Below are 15,000 nucleotides of genomic sequence, written 5' to 3'. Positions count from 1 at the left end.
GGGGGGGGGGAAGGGCACCACACCGCACCCAAAGCGCGAGGGCACCGCATCACCGACACCCCGCCTGCCGGCCCGGCGGGCACGGGAGCGGCGGCGCGCACACACGGACGGGGAGGAGAGCCAGGCCCCTTCCCCGCCCGGAGGCGGCGCGCCGACGTCCACGGTCCAGCCGGCCAGCCGGCCGGGTCGCGCGTGGCACACACCCGAGCGGCCAGAAAGCCGGGGGTGACGCGCACAACGCAACGCACGCCACACGGCCACGGGGTTTTTCTCCGCCTCCCTCAGAAGCCGGCCCGAATTCACTCGCTCGCACGGACGCGGGGGCCGAGCGCACAACGACCCGCGCCACCGCGGACCGGCGGTGCCGGCAAGGGGTCGGGGGTCTGCGGCGACGACCCGTCGGCGACAAGTCACCGGCCAACGGCGGCGGCCGGAGGCGGCGGCAGGGACCCCGGGAGGCGGGCGACACCAAACCCAACGCACGCGAGCACGCTCACGCGCGGACACCGCCGGCACAGAGCGGACGGGGCCAGGCACGGGAACCGGGGTCGCGCCGGGCACGCGGCGGCGACACGCCGGGAGAGCACAACGCCCCGGATCCGGGACCGGGGCGGGGGACGAAGCCACACGGCTCGAGACGGAGGAGACGATGCGGGCAAGCCTCTGGCACGGCGAGCAGGAGGGAGGCGCGGGAACCCGGGACGACATCGCGCAGGCACGCGAGGCGGCGCCCAGCGGGAGGAGACACGTCACGCCGGCTTCGGGCCCCCGGACGGCCAACTCCCGAGCGAGGGACGCACGCGGGAATCTCACCGCCACCGCCCCCGTGGCGTACCGGCGGTCCCGCTGGCAGGAGCCCTCGCGTCGTGAGCAAAACCGATCCGGGAAGACCCTTCAAAAGCCACCGCCGCCGCGACGACGTGCCTCCCCCACACCGGGAGAGCAGCCTCACGAGCCGAGCGCCGTCCCCCCCACCAAGAGAACACACCACACACGCCCAACTCGACCGTCCGCCGGTGGCCGGCCACCAAGGCCAAACCGGTGAGGATCGCGGAAGGCTGATGCGGGTGAGGAGGGCATGCCGGAAGCCCAATAAGAGCAGCGGGGAGGGTCATCGGGTCGGGTCACCGGGGTGAGAGGCGAGCGAGCGAGCGGCCACCCCCCCCCACGGGCGGGTGGCGCAGCCGCAAACCAGCGGGGAGGTGAGACCTTTCCGGGCACAGCCGGCACGCCAGGGAAACGAACGCGGGATCTCACCACCCCCAACTCCTGGGCGGTCCCGCGCAACGCCTGGGACACCGAGCCGGCCGACCAGCGGACCGGAAACCCCCACCGCGGCAGCGGCGGGCCCCCCCAAAAGAGGCCCGAGAGGGAAAAGGCAGCTCGCACACGCCTCAAAGACCCCGCGAGCGCCCGCGGAGCCACCCGCGCCAGCAGGGCCCCACCGCACCCATCCACACCGCCGGGCACGGCACCCATCATCGACCGCCTCTTTTTCGGCCGCGTGAGCAAGGGCCCACACACACCGGGATCCTCGGCTCCGGAGGGCCAGAACCCCCCCGAGCGGCACACCACCACGGGCACGGCGGCCCCGGAACACCGCGGGGCCCGGCGCCCGGCACGGCGCCGTCGTCGCCAACGGGCGGCGGCCCACACAGACGCTCGGGAACAGCGTCGCCAGGGGCCGGAGGGGGAGGGGGACGGGACCCCCCAAAACCCCACGGCACCCCAAGCACGAGGCCGGGAAGCCACACACCACACGCCCTCGCATCGCGACCCAGCACAGGCTCCAGGCTCCGCCACTCGACACACCGCGCGCGAGGCAGGGGCAGGGACGGATCGGGAACGTCCTCCACTCACCACACCAGACGACGGCCCGGGAGAGGCCCCGCGGGACCCTCCCCCACCTCGGAGGGGGGAGGCGCGGGCACGCAGTTACCAACGCGGGCAGCCACTAACGCTCAAAAGCGGGACAGGGAGCGGCAGGGCCGCGGGAGCCCATCGGGGGCGGGCCCCCGCCAACCCGGCAGCGAACGCCGCCTCCCGAACGAGGATCGCTAGAGAACCTCTCCTCACTCTGAGGGTGGCCCGCACCCAACCCCGACGGGAACCCCGCCGGGACCAGCACACATCAAAGGCGTCCATCCTTCCCACCACGGGTGGCAGGGAGGGGTGGGGCGGGGGGGGTCTGCGGCAGCAGCAACACCAACCCTGGTCGGTCGGCCTTGCCGTGCGGGGCCAGAGCAAGGTCGCGCACACGGGCGGGAAAGCCCGCACAGGCCCGGCTCGCCTCCCACTGCAACATCTCAGGTCCCCCGGTGCAACAAGAGCCAGGTGACACGGCAGGGAAGACAAGCCAGGACCAGGGCCGGCAGCTCATGCGGGGAAGCCACCCGCCCGGCGCAAGAAGGGAAGAGCGCTCCTCCTCTGGGGAACCGCCTCGACCCCCCCCCCAGCAGAGACGTCAATCTCTGCGATAACTTTTTTCTCACTCGCACAAGCCCCACAAACCCAAGGACGGCCGGGACACACCACGGGCAGCAGGCTGGCACAAGGCAACGGACAACGCCGGGATCGGGAACGACACCACCACTCAGCCTCAGGCACCTGAGAGAACCGACCGGGAGCGTTCCGGGAGCACCGCAAGAGGGCAGAGCGCAAGGCGCGGCTTTTCACACCACACAGCACGGGCAAGCACGGAGCACCGACCCTCCCTCTCCGCGGAGAGAGCCGACCCCCGTGCCGATAACGAGTCACGGGAAGAGAGGAGCAAGATCAGGGGCGCCCCCCCTCCTCCAGCGTGTACAAGTCCCCGACCTCACGGCGAGGGCAGGGAGAGCGCAGCCGGACCCGGTTGCCGCACCCCTGCCTCCCCGCACACCACCGGCGCCGGCACGGTGGGACGGTGAGGGCAGGGGCCCACGGGCAGAACGAGAAGAGCGGTCCCATTCGCCATGAATGTCCGTCCCTCGCCTGGCGCAGCTTAGGCCCGGGCCCGAAGGAGATCGCAACGTCACCACATCAATCACACCGAGGGGGCGGAGAAGACAGCCACACGGCACTCGGGAGGCGGTGGGGCCCAGGAAGCTCGGCTCCCGAGAGGGCCAACAGCCTGGGATAAAAGCGTAGCCAGGACAGACAACCTTTCGTGAGTAACGAGCGAGGTAAAAGGAAAAAAAAAAAAAAAAAAAAAACTTAAAGAAATAAAAAAATAAAAAAAATACCACGGGCTTCAGCGTCCCTGGCGCTCGGGATTACCAGGACACCTCCGCCGGGCACAGAGCCGAAAGAAGCTAGAGAGGAAAAAAAGAAAAAGAAAAAGAACCACGGACAGCGCTCGGGAGTAGCGCAGGTCAGCGGCCGACCAGGCCCGCCATCGGGAAGCGGCAGGTCGGGGGAGTTGGAGCTAGGGGCGATAGGGAAAAAAAAAAAAAAAAAAAGCCACGGAGGTCGGACGAGCACGACGGCAGGACGGGGATGCCGCACACGCACAGGCAAGGCAAGGCAGGACTCGCCCCCCGCCTTTTCCTCCTCAAGCCGGCCACGGCGAGGGAAGCACACCGCGCGGGCCTACCTATGCACCCCAGGCAACCAACCACTCTCCTCCTCGGCGTGCCGAGGCAAGGGCCAGAATCCGGCACCGGGAGCGGGGGAGAGATCAAGGACGACGGGACTCACTCAGCCACCAACCAACAACCACCACCACCACCACCACCACCACCACCACACCCACGAGCCACCACAGGGGCAAGGCCTGCTCAGGGCAGCGGGAGCCCGGGGTGCGGGGGGAAGGGCAGGGGGACCCGGACCGGGAAGAGACGGGAAAGGCCCGGCACACAGCATCCGAGAGAGCCCCAAAAGACCCGCTGACAGCCACCGGGACACAGCATGCCAGCACCCTCCTGCAGGTACAAAATCCTCACGTCACCACGCCAAAACCAGCTGGTCACGCAGGGGCGACAACTCGCTGGCGACAGGGACCTCTCGGAAACCACATCGGGGACACCTGTCCCCAACACGTCCCCAACAGAGCCAGACACGGAACTCTCAGGGACAGCTGGTCGACCACATAAGGCGAAGACAGACGAAGAGAGAGGGCGGGAGCGGGGTCAGGGGACGCACCCGCCCCACTACCCCGGGTGCGCACGGGCTCACGGCACGAGCGGCACGGGGAGCCTTCCCCCGGCAGACGCGAGGCACCCACTCCGAGAGGCACCCAGCCACCACACCCACACCGCGCGGGGTCGGTGGTGAGCGCCCTGCCGCCAGCACGCACACACGCGGGACTCCCGGGCTCGGGTCCCCGACTCCCGAGGTGCTCCCTCCGCCTCGACGTTTCCCCTACGCAGGGCCCACCGGGCAAGTCCCCGCCATCGCGCACACCGCAGACGGTAGGTAGGTAGGTCCCGGCCCCGAGGCTCGCCTCGGCCGTGCCCACGGCTCCTCGCGCCGGAGAAGTCTGTCCTCCGGCCTCCGGGGCCGTGGAGAAGGCCGTGGAGGAAGGCCACACGGGGCCGGCGACCCAGGCCCTCGCGCCCGGCACGCGCCAAGCGCTCACTCGGAGGTGACTCCGACGACCATCCTATGTCGGGGAGGGGCGGGGTGTAGGTCCCGGCCCCGAGGCTCGCCTCGGCCGTGCCCACGGCTCCTCCCGCCGCAGAGGTCTGGCCTCTGGCCTCCGGGGCCATGGAGGGAGACCACACGGGGCCGGCGACCCAGGCCCTCGCGCCCGGCACGCGCCAAGCGCTCACTCGGAGGTGACTCCGACGACCATCCTATGTCGGGGAGGGGGGGGGGGTGTAGGTCCCGGCCCCGAGGCTCGCCTCGGCCGTGCCCACGGCTCCTCCCGCCGCAGAGGTCTGTCCTCCGGCCTCCGGGGCCGTGGAGGGAGACCACACGGGGCCGGCGACCCAGGCCCTCGCGCCCGGCACGCGCCAAGCGCTCACTCGGAGGTGACTCCGGGGAGGGGGGGTGGTCCGAGTCCGGGCCGGGACCGGCCCCACCACCTAGCGGCTCACCCGGGGACCCTTTCCCCCGACTCCCGAGACGTCCCTCGTACTCTCCTTCTTTCGCCCTCAAAGACCAGAGTCCAGGGAGGGGAGGAGGACAAGGCGTCGGGCCCAGACAGAACTACGGGAGGGGAGGAGGACAAGGCGTCGGGCCCAGACAGAACTACTGGTCGACCCGACCAAGCCGCCACCCCCGGCACAGACCGGGCACGGAAGAGAGAGCGGCGACTCACGGCCCCACCCCGCGCTCGCCTGCGGGCGCAAAGTCCGACAGAACAGCCGCCCCGGCGCCACAGCGACACCACGGCGACAGTCGCGCCCGGCACCCGGTAGAGGCCGGGCCTCCGCCCGGCTCGCTGCCGCCAGACCTCCTCCTTCACTCGCTCGCTCGGCTGAGAACGAGGGGACTGTCATATCAAGGCGGACGCCAGGGGGAGCACGACAACCGCCTTCCAACGACCGACTCCACCGAGCCGCCGTACCCCGGATCGGCGCGCGCCGGCCGGCTCTGAGCTCCGGAGACACAGAACACGGAAACGAATCGCCTCACTCCCCACCGCCACGCACCGAGAGGCACAACCTAGGTCAGGACCTGCAGCCGGGTCCTCTCTGCGACCTCACGAACGACACCAGAGCCACCAGAGACCTAGACCGAGATCGAGCCGCCGCCGCCGCCGCCGCCGCCAGCGACCAAAGTGAAACCAGGAACCAGGACGGGAGTCGCCCGAACGGAGCGGCCCGAACCCGAGAACCGGGAAGCCGGGATCGGTCCCAAGCAGGAAGGGGCGGCAAAGACGGCAGGCCTGCACCACGAGAGAAAACGAACCGGCCACCCGCACGACCTCCGCCGCCCGTGGCAAGACCCCCACCCCCACCCAACATGGCCAGAAAAGGGCAAGTGAGCGCTCGTCCCACCGTCTGCCCGCCCGTCTTTTTTTTTTTTTTGGGGGGGGGGGTGTTTGTACGTTTTGTTTTCTTTTTCCCCCAGATGGAAACCAGAAAGAAACAACAACAACAACAACAACAACAAAAAACTCCCAAAGATGGGTCGGCTCCAGCAAGAGACGAGCCCTCGGGAGGCACCCCGCTCACTTGTGAAAGTCCGCCGCCCGCCCGCCCCACAACACGCTCCCTCCCCCCGCCCCCACCCGCCCCCCCCCCCTTCACAGGCAGGGAAAGGGCAGGGGGAAGGCCAGAGAGAGGTTTCTTCTAACACAGAGAGGGTAGGTACACGTCACGCACACAGGTCTGGAAACCCACGGTGACAGCGCCATGGGAAGCGTGAGTCCACTCACCCATCACTAAATGACAGGAAAGCCAAACGAGAGCCGCTGGCTGGGCAGAAAAGGCCTTTGACAAAACTCAACATTCATTCATGCTAAAAGCTCTGGAGAAAATAGGAATAGAAGGAACATTTCTAAAAACAATAAAAGCCATTTATGACAGACCAATAGCCAATATTATACTTAATGGGGAAAAGCTACAACCAATTCTCCTAAAATCAGGAACAAGGCAAGGATGCCCACTGTCTCCACTCCTCTTCAATATAGTCCTAGAACCCTTAGCCAGGGCAATAAGGCAAGAAAAAGACATTAAAGGGATCCGCATAGGGAAAGAAAAAGTTAAACTATCCCTTTTTGCAGACGACATGATACTATACCTCCCTCCACGATCCCTAAAAGTCCATCCCGAATCTCTTAGAAATCATAACTCTCTTCGTCAAAATAGCAGGATACAAAATAAACCCACAAAAATCAGTTGCCTTCCTATACACTGATAATGTACAGGAAGAGAGGGAAATAAAGGGAGCAACCCCATTCACAATAACCTCCCGAAAAATAAAATATTTAGGAATTAACCTAACCAAAGATGTAAAAGAACTATTTAATGAGAACTATAAAAAGTTAAAGAAAGAAATTGCAGAAGACACTAGGAAATGGAAAGACCTCCCATGCTCCTGGATAGGCCGACTTAATATAGTAAAGATGGTAATACTTCCAAAACTAATATACAAATTCAACGCAATTCCTATTAAAATCCCAATGACGTACATCACTGAAATACAGAAAACAGTCCAAAAATTCATATGGAACAACAAAAGACCTAGAATAGCCAAAACAATTCTAGGGGATAAAGACAATATGGGAGGGCTATCCATGCCGAACTTCAAACTCTACTACAGAGCTATAATAACAAAGACAGCATGGTACTGGCACAAAAACAGACCCGAAGACCAATGGAACAGAATAGAAGATCCAGAAATAAATCCACAGGCCTACAGCCAGCTGATATTCGACAAAGGAGCCAAAGACATACAATGGAAGAAACACAGCCTCTTCAACCGCTGGTACTGGGAAAACTGGGCAGCCACATGCAGAAAACTAAAAGTGGACCCCAGCCTATCACCATGCACCAACATCAACTCAAAATGGATTAAAGACCTTAACATTAAACCTGAATCTCTGAAACTACTGCAGGACAGAGTAGGAGAGACACTTGAACTAATAGGCACAGGAAGGAACTTCCTGAACAGAGTCCCAGGGTCACAACAAATTGGAGAGAGACTCGACAAATGGGACTACCTTAAAATAAAAAAAAAAAAAAAACAAAAACAAAAACAAAAAAACAGCTAGCCTTTTCTAATAGGCTCTGCCACTCTCTCTGGAGCAGGATTCGGGGCATGAGGCGATGAATCTGAACCCGACACACAGGTGTTGGAGGGTAGAGGCATCTTCACTCACATGCCTGTGGTGGAGGACCTGGACCCGAGTGTGGCGGTGCACAGTGGGTGTGGGTGTGTGTGTCTGTGACTCTGTGTGTGTGTGTCTGTGACTCTGTGTGTGTGTGTGTGTGTGTGTGTGTGTGTGTGTGCGCGCGCGCGGGGCTGGGGGGAGGGCAGGTAGGGAACCCTAGGAGGAAAGACAGGGAGAGACAGACGAGGGGCCCCGGCCCAAACAGAGTGGGGGGGTCAGAGGGGCGATCCTATCTCCCGGGGGGGGGGGGGTGAAGCATGGTTAGAACCCACAGGCCCGGCGGGCGTACTTCTCTTTGGAGTTCGCACTGGGAACATATGCGGGCAGAAGCGCCCCAGCACACACATCGCATCGCAGACGGGTAGAGAGGCAGAGCCAGGGGGTCAGGCATGGTAAACACTCTATTCCGTCAACACACACACACACACACACACACACACACACACACACACACACACACACACACACACACACACACACCCCTTAGGGTGTGTGTACAATATCCACAAGGTAAAAGTTTATTCATCCATTCCCCAAAGAAGAAGAAGAAGATTATGTCAGTTACAGGGAAGTAGATGGATGGACTGATGGACTAGGAGCGGGGGGGGGGGGGGGGCAGAGGGGGGGGTGCCGGCGGCGGCGGAGAAGAACCTAGAACAGGTGATGCCAGGGGAAGACAGACCGGCGGAGAGACAGACAGACCGACCAACCAACGGCACCTGTTTTCTCTCCTACGTGGATGCTAGACCTAAACTATAACTGGACATGGTAAGCTACACAGCACTCCGGGCAAACAGAGTGTGTGTGTGTGTCCCCGTGTGTGTGACACACATACTGTCCTTTTGTCAGAAGGTGTAACTTCTCTGAGCATTTAAGATATTGCAGAGAAGACACAAGACGTAATATCCGTAAGTGGCACGACTGTGAACGTATTATAACAACCGGACGTGTGAGGACCAAAGCTGGAATTAGGAGGACAGAAATGTACCTGTCCTCACGCTCTGGGTCATGATCACAAGTACATTTGGTTTAGGATCTTTCAAAACACATCGATGTATCCTTCTGGACACGATGGTCTAGGACCACACTAGTCAATAGCCACTTCAAAGCCAGATCCGCGGTTGGATACGTTTCAATTGGCTTATATTGCATCCTCCAATATTTTTCTCTTCTTTTTATTCTACCTTCTCACTAAAGATCCAGTGGTATAAAGCTACTTTTATTCTCTTAATATTCCATAACTGAAGTGATCTGCTTTGTTTTGCAGCTTTCTCAGCTTAATTCACTGAGGCCTATTTAGTCACACATGATGAGAGGTCCAGAAACATCTTTGGGGCCACGGATGGCTTTTGTAAAGTCCATTTGGGGAAATAGCAAATATAATCTACCATGTCCTAAAATGTAACAGATTATCTCTATGGGGCCGATAGAAATATCCAGATGTGCCCTGTCAACAGCCAGTTATTTTAATTTACTTAAGGGAAATCAAGTGAATAAAAGTCTATATAGTTCAAGAAATTGTATTCTGATACCTATATAAAAAGTTTACCTGAGTGGGTGAGGACATTTGCATGAAATTTCACCTAGGGCAGCACTTGATATTTATAACTCTCCCTAAACTATTGCATTGCCTGTTTTCCATTTTCTTGGCACTCCTTTAGAAATGTTCCCGTCTCAATCTTTCACCCACTGCAGCCGTGGGACCCTTTTTCATAATACGGACGTAAAGACATTTGTGGTACCGTATATAAATTACAACCGTAGGGGCTGGGAAGGTGGCTCAGTGGTAGAGTGCTTGCCTTGCATGCCTGAGGCCCTGGGTTCGATTCCTCAGCACCACATTAAGCAAAAAGAAAAAAGCCGGAAGTGGCGCTGTGGCTCAAGTGGTAGAGCGCTAGCCTTGAGCTGAAGAGCTGAGGGACAGCGCCCAGGCCCAGAGTTCAGGCCCCACGACCGGATCCAAAAAAAAAAAAAAAAAAAAAATTACAACCGTAAATAAACTGGTACAGTTTGCTCGTAAGACATAATATCCAAACGAATTCCGTGTCCAGAAAATAACGAAAAAAAAACACCCCCTGCGGGCCCCCCTCCCCCTCCGCTCGGCCCTCCCTTCAAGAACATTTCCTTGTTTGCTGTTGTTTCGTTTTGTTTCGTTGTAAATAAATAAAGCCGCAGAAGAGAGCCGGCGATACCTCATCGCTACTCTCGCGAGAGTCTCTCGGACTCTCGCGAGAGTCGCCAGCCCCCGCCATCAGCACCGAATCATTCCCTGTCACTCCACACGGTGTCCAGTAGGTGGCACCCCAAAACAAGGAAAAAGAACGTCAGGCCCAAGATCGATCAAGACACTTAGGAAGGTCTTGTGAGGAAGGAACACCTCCCCCTACACACACACACACACACACACACACACACACACACACACACACACACACACACACACACACACACACACACACACACACACACACACACACACACACACACACACACACACACACACACCCCAGCACATCCCCGCCCACACAGGTCATGAATGGCAAACCCCTATGGCACAGAGAGACAGACAGACAAAACACATGGGGTGTGGAGAGAGACCGGAAATCAAAAACAAAAACAAAAACAAAAAACATTTTCCTGGCTTGACCTATGAATGGGCCTGGGCTGGCATTCTGTCCTCTGGGCCCTACAGTCAATCCATGGCGGTCGCTCCTCTCTCCTCATCACTGTAATCCTATCTGATATTTGCCAGAGCCGAACGTGCAGTGGGGACACTTTGGTTCATCGATCTAAACTAGGGCCCGGGGCGGAGGGGGTGGTGGTGGTGGAGGGGAAGCCTAGGAAGTCTGTTGCTATAGTTGGTGGCGGCGGCGGTGGTGGTGGCGGCAGTGCAAAGTGTGTGTGGGGGGAGGGGGGGAGGTAGATCACATGCTGCCATACGTGCCTGTGCCTGTGTGGTAGGAAACAGCAGCAAAGATCAAGGGGTGCAGGGTGTGTGTGTGCACGCCCCAGTCAGTCCTGGGGCTTGAACTCAGAGCCTGAGTGCTGTCCCTTGGCTCTTGTGCTCAAGACTGGCACTCTGGGGCTGGGAAGGTGGCTCAGTGGTAGAGCGCTTGCCTTGCATGCGTGAGGCCCTGGATTCGATTCCTCAGCACCACATAAGCAGAAAAAAAGCCGGAAGTGGCATTGTGGCTCAAGTGGTAGAATGCTAGCCTTAACCTGAAGAGATGAGGGACAGCGCCCAGGCCCAGAGTTCAGGCCCCACGACCGGACCCCCCCGCCCCCGCGCCAAAAAAAAAAAAAAAGAGACTGGCAGTCTGCCATTTGAGCCAAAACTCCACTTCTGGCCTTTGGGTTGCTTAATTGAAGACATGAGGCTCACCAAAGTGCAATGCCTATATACCTCTGATCATATAACAAGAAGTCTTCCCCTTTCTTTGTGTTTGTTATCATCGATGTTATTTTGTTTTCTCTTCTCCCCCCCCCCATTGTTTCTTCCTTCATCTATTTCCGGGAGGGGCAAGAAATGGAGGGACCCAGGATGAAGAAGTGCAACAGTGGCACTCACTAGACACTATGTTGACACACAACCTGTGGGTGGGGAACAAACAGAACTTGAGGGAGGGAAAACCTGTGAGAGAGCCAGGGAAGGGGTGACATTGTCCAAAAAAAAAAGTACTCTTTTTTAGGGGGTGGGGGGAGATGGGAGGGCAGGAATGGAAACAAAGGAGGAGGCAACAATGCTTGATAAGAAATGTACTCATTTCCTTGCTCGTGTCATTGTAACCACTCTGTAAGTATTTTCACAATTAACACAACTCATTAGCCGGGCGCCGGTGGCTCGCGCCTGTAATCCTAGCTACTCAGAAGGCTGAGAGCTGAGGATCACGGTTCAAAGCCAGCCCGGGCAGGATAGCGCCCAAGCCCAGAGTTCAAGCCCAACGACAAAAAAAAAAAAAAAAACTTATTAATTAAAAAAAAAATGTACTCTTCCTACCTCACTTATGTAATGTAATCTTTCCTATCCTTTTTTTTTTTTTTTTTTTTTTTGTCAGTGGTGGGTCTTAAACTCTGGGCCTGGGCGCTGTCCCTAAACTCTTCAGCTCAAAGCGAGTGCTCTACCGCTTGAGCCACAACGCCACTTCCGATTTTCTAGTGCCTCATTGGAGATAAGAGTCTGGTGACTTTCCTGCCCTGCCTGGCTTTGAACCGTGATCCTCAGCTCTCAGCCTCCTGAGCAGCTAGGATTACAGACGCGAGCCACCGGTGTGGGCTGGCATACTGTAACCGTTCTGTATGTCACCATTTCCCTAACAATTTGTAAAAAATCAAAGGAGAGAGGGAGGGGGAGATAACAACCCCTCACGCCTGAGAAGTGAAACCCAACGGGCTTCTAACCGATCTGAGATTCTTTGAAGGTTTTTGCGATGTTAATCACAATCACAAACACAGACGGACAGTTTCTCCAGTCACTCCTTAAGAGGAACGGGGAACAGGGACAGGGAGAAGAGAGGCAGATCCTGGCCTGACCTAGGCGGGAAGATGGAGGGGAGACAAGACTCCTGAACTCCTTTTTCCCCTCACTCTCCTCCGTCCAGAGGGTGGGAGCTTAGGGGTCGGCCACGGGGACATCCCACGGTCACAGTCATGCCTCCCGGAGGGGCAGAGGGCAGAGCACAGGCAAGCATGCCAGCTTCCCCGCCCGCCCCTCCCATTCTGTCCCTGGCGGGCTTGGGCGGGAGGCATACTAGTGGCAGCGGGCGGGTGGAAGTAGTCTGACAACTCCAGCTTGCAGGAAGTCAGTGGCTGCTGGTGGTAGGCAGGGAGGGTCCCAGCAGAAAAAGACCAGAGAGAGCGCGCGCGCGCAGACTTTTCCTGCCCAAGGGCAAAAGAGGCCACTTTTGTAAAGACGGGGAGGGGGAGGGGAGGCTGATTCACTCACCCCCACCCCACCCCGCGCGCTAATGAAGTTACAGGAGCTGAGGGCTGGCCGCCCCACCCCCCACCCCGCCGGGGTGTTTCGCAGAGGACGCAGGGCGGGTCGGGGGTGGGGGTGGGGTGGGCTGGTTTAAGCCTGGAGCCCCAGTCAACTCAGGAACTCCAGGCAACGTTCCTTTGTCTTGTAAATGTCGTCATGGCAACGACTTAAGCGCCCTGGCGGAGGGGGGAGGGTGGGGGGGGGGAGGAGAAAGAAGAAGAAACAAACACGCCCACCCCAGCAGGCCTGCCTGAGTTGAGGCCTTGAATTTCAACCTCAGTAGGGCCACTAAACTAATAAAAATCGTTGTAAGAAACTGTTGACGGAGGACCCTCGGGATAGGATGATTAGGCTGTGTACCCGTGAGGCGAGGTGGCCGTGTGTTCCAGCTTCGTGCCAAGAGGTTGCCTTATCTCGGCCTATCTTCCTTCCCAGAATTGAACACAGAGGCAAGCAGGATAATTTCCAGGGGGAAATGAGGCCTGGGAAAGCACCACCAGGAATTCAGAGACAAGACAGCCGGACAGCTTCCTAATGAATGGCTCCACACATCCTATTTTCTTCACTTTTCAGTCCCTCATAAACGAACAGTTATTAGGAAAGAAAACTAATAGGTGGGGGTGGGTGGTGGAAGGGAAAAGAGCAGCTCCCTTCCTCTGAGCTTTTGCACAAACAATGAGTATACTGCGGGAACGGAGCCAAGAGTTTCCTCAAAGAAAGGAGGAAACTTACACCGGGGAGGGAAGTAAATTTTAAAAAGAAACAGAGCATGGGTCAAAGCACCCCCCCTCCCCCCCATGCATGCATGGGAAACCAACAGAATCATCTCTTAAACCCTACTACAGGCTCAAGGTAGAGAGTTTACTTTGTTTCTTTTTCCTCTGTGTGTTTTCAAGGTTTCACTTTCATTTCTGGGCACATAACCATTGGGCCTTGCCTCGGTGGGTGTTTCTCCCCCTAAAAGTATCTATCCTGTCTTTTGGGTCTTACTGTGTGTGAGTGTGTGAGTGTGTGAGTGAGCGAGTGAGTGAGTGAGTGAGTGAGTGAGTGAGTGAGTGAGGCAGCCAGGCAGCCAGGCAGCCAGGCAGCCAGGCAGCCAGGCAGCCAGCCAAGCAGCCAGCCAAGCAGCCAGCCAGGCAGTCAGTCCAGAGATCTAATGTCTCCCCTATTTTAAACGTACCTTTTGCATATGTGAGAGAAAACACACGAAACTGGTTTTCTATAGGAACATATATGTGAATACATTCACCATGGAGTGAAAAGATAGAGTCGCTTCCAAATGATATGTACAGCAGAACACCAACACATCGAGATGACTTCTGCAAGAAGCCAAGGCCCACTTTTGAAATCCCATAATGAGGAAGCCTCAGTCAGTGGCCTGGTTTGAGTCCAGGCCTCCACTTAAAAACGACCTTTACTTTGTGTTTTTATTTTTCCCTGTTTTCTTTTCCTTTCTATGACCTCTCCCCCCAACGCCCCAACCCCTTCCCTCCATAGGTCTCTCTTTCTCCTTTTCTTTCTCTGTAGTTTGAGCCCGAGAGTTACTTAATTCTCGAACTTCTGGGTTTTCCTTAGATCTGGTAACCTGTTGGACATAAAAATTTGGGAAAGCCTCAAAACAGTCACCCCCACCCCACGAAAAATAATCATGCTTGTCGCCAAAAGCTGTTAAATGAGAAAACAGTGGTCAAGTGAAGCAAATGAAGGCTGTAATAGCAACCATGTTTCTAGACTACTGTACCAAGTTTTTTTTTAAATATATATTTTTTAAATATATTTTTATTGTGAAAATACTGTACAGAGGGGTTACAATTACATGGGTAAGATAATGAGCACATTTCTTATAAGCATTGTAGCCTCCTGCTTTTTTTCCCCTTCCCATCCCTTCGTATCCTCCCCCCCCCCCCCGCCGTCCCCCCACCAAAGTTGTAAAGTTCGTTTTTCGACATAACGACTTGTATATCTCATTGTTTCAATGGGTCCTCCTGTAACCCTGTTTTAACAATTTGTTTTTTCCCTTCCCCTCCACATATATCAACACCAGGATTTTTTTTTTTATTAAGCAAAACAACTCAGTTATTCAGCTGTGAGTATGTCCATACAAACAAGATGCAGGAGCCTTCCATGCTGGACTGGCCAAAAAAGGGGGGAGAGCTAGGAAGGTGGCTTAGTGGTAGAGTGCTCGCTCCCCTTGCAAGCATGAGGCCCTGGGTTCGATTCCTCAGCACTATATAAACAGAAAAGGGGAGCAGTGGCACCC

Source organism: Dipodomys merriami, unplaced genomic scaffold (genome assembly GCF_024711535.1).
Source record: "Dipodomys merriami isolate MVZ:Mamm:240054 unplaced genomic scaffold, mDipMer1.0.p SCAF_847, whole genome shotgun sequence".
NCBI classification, from domain to species: Eukaryota; Metazoa; Chordata; class Mammalia; order Rodentia; family Heteromyidae; genus Dipodomys; species Dipodomys merriami.
Note: the sequence above shows the minus strand (reverse complement) of the source record.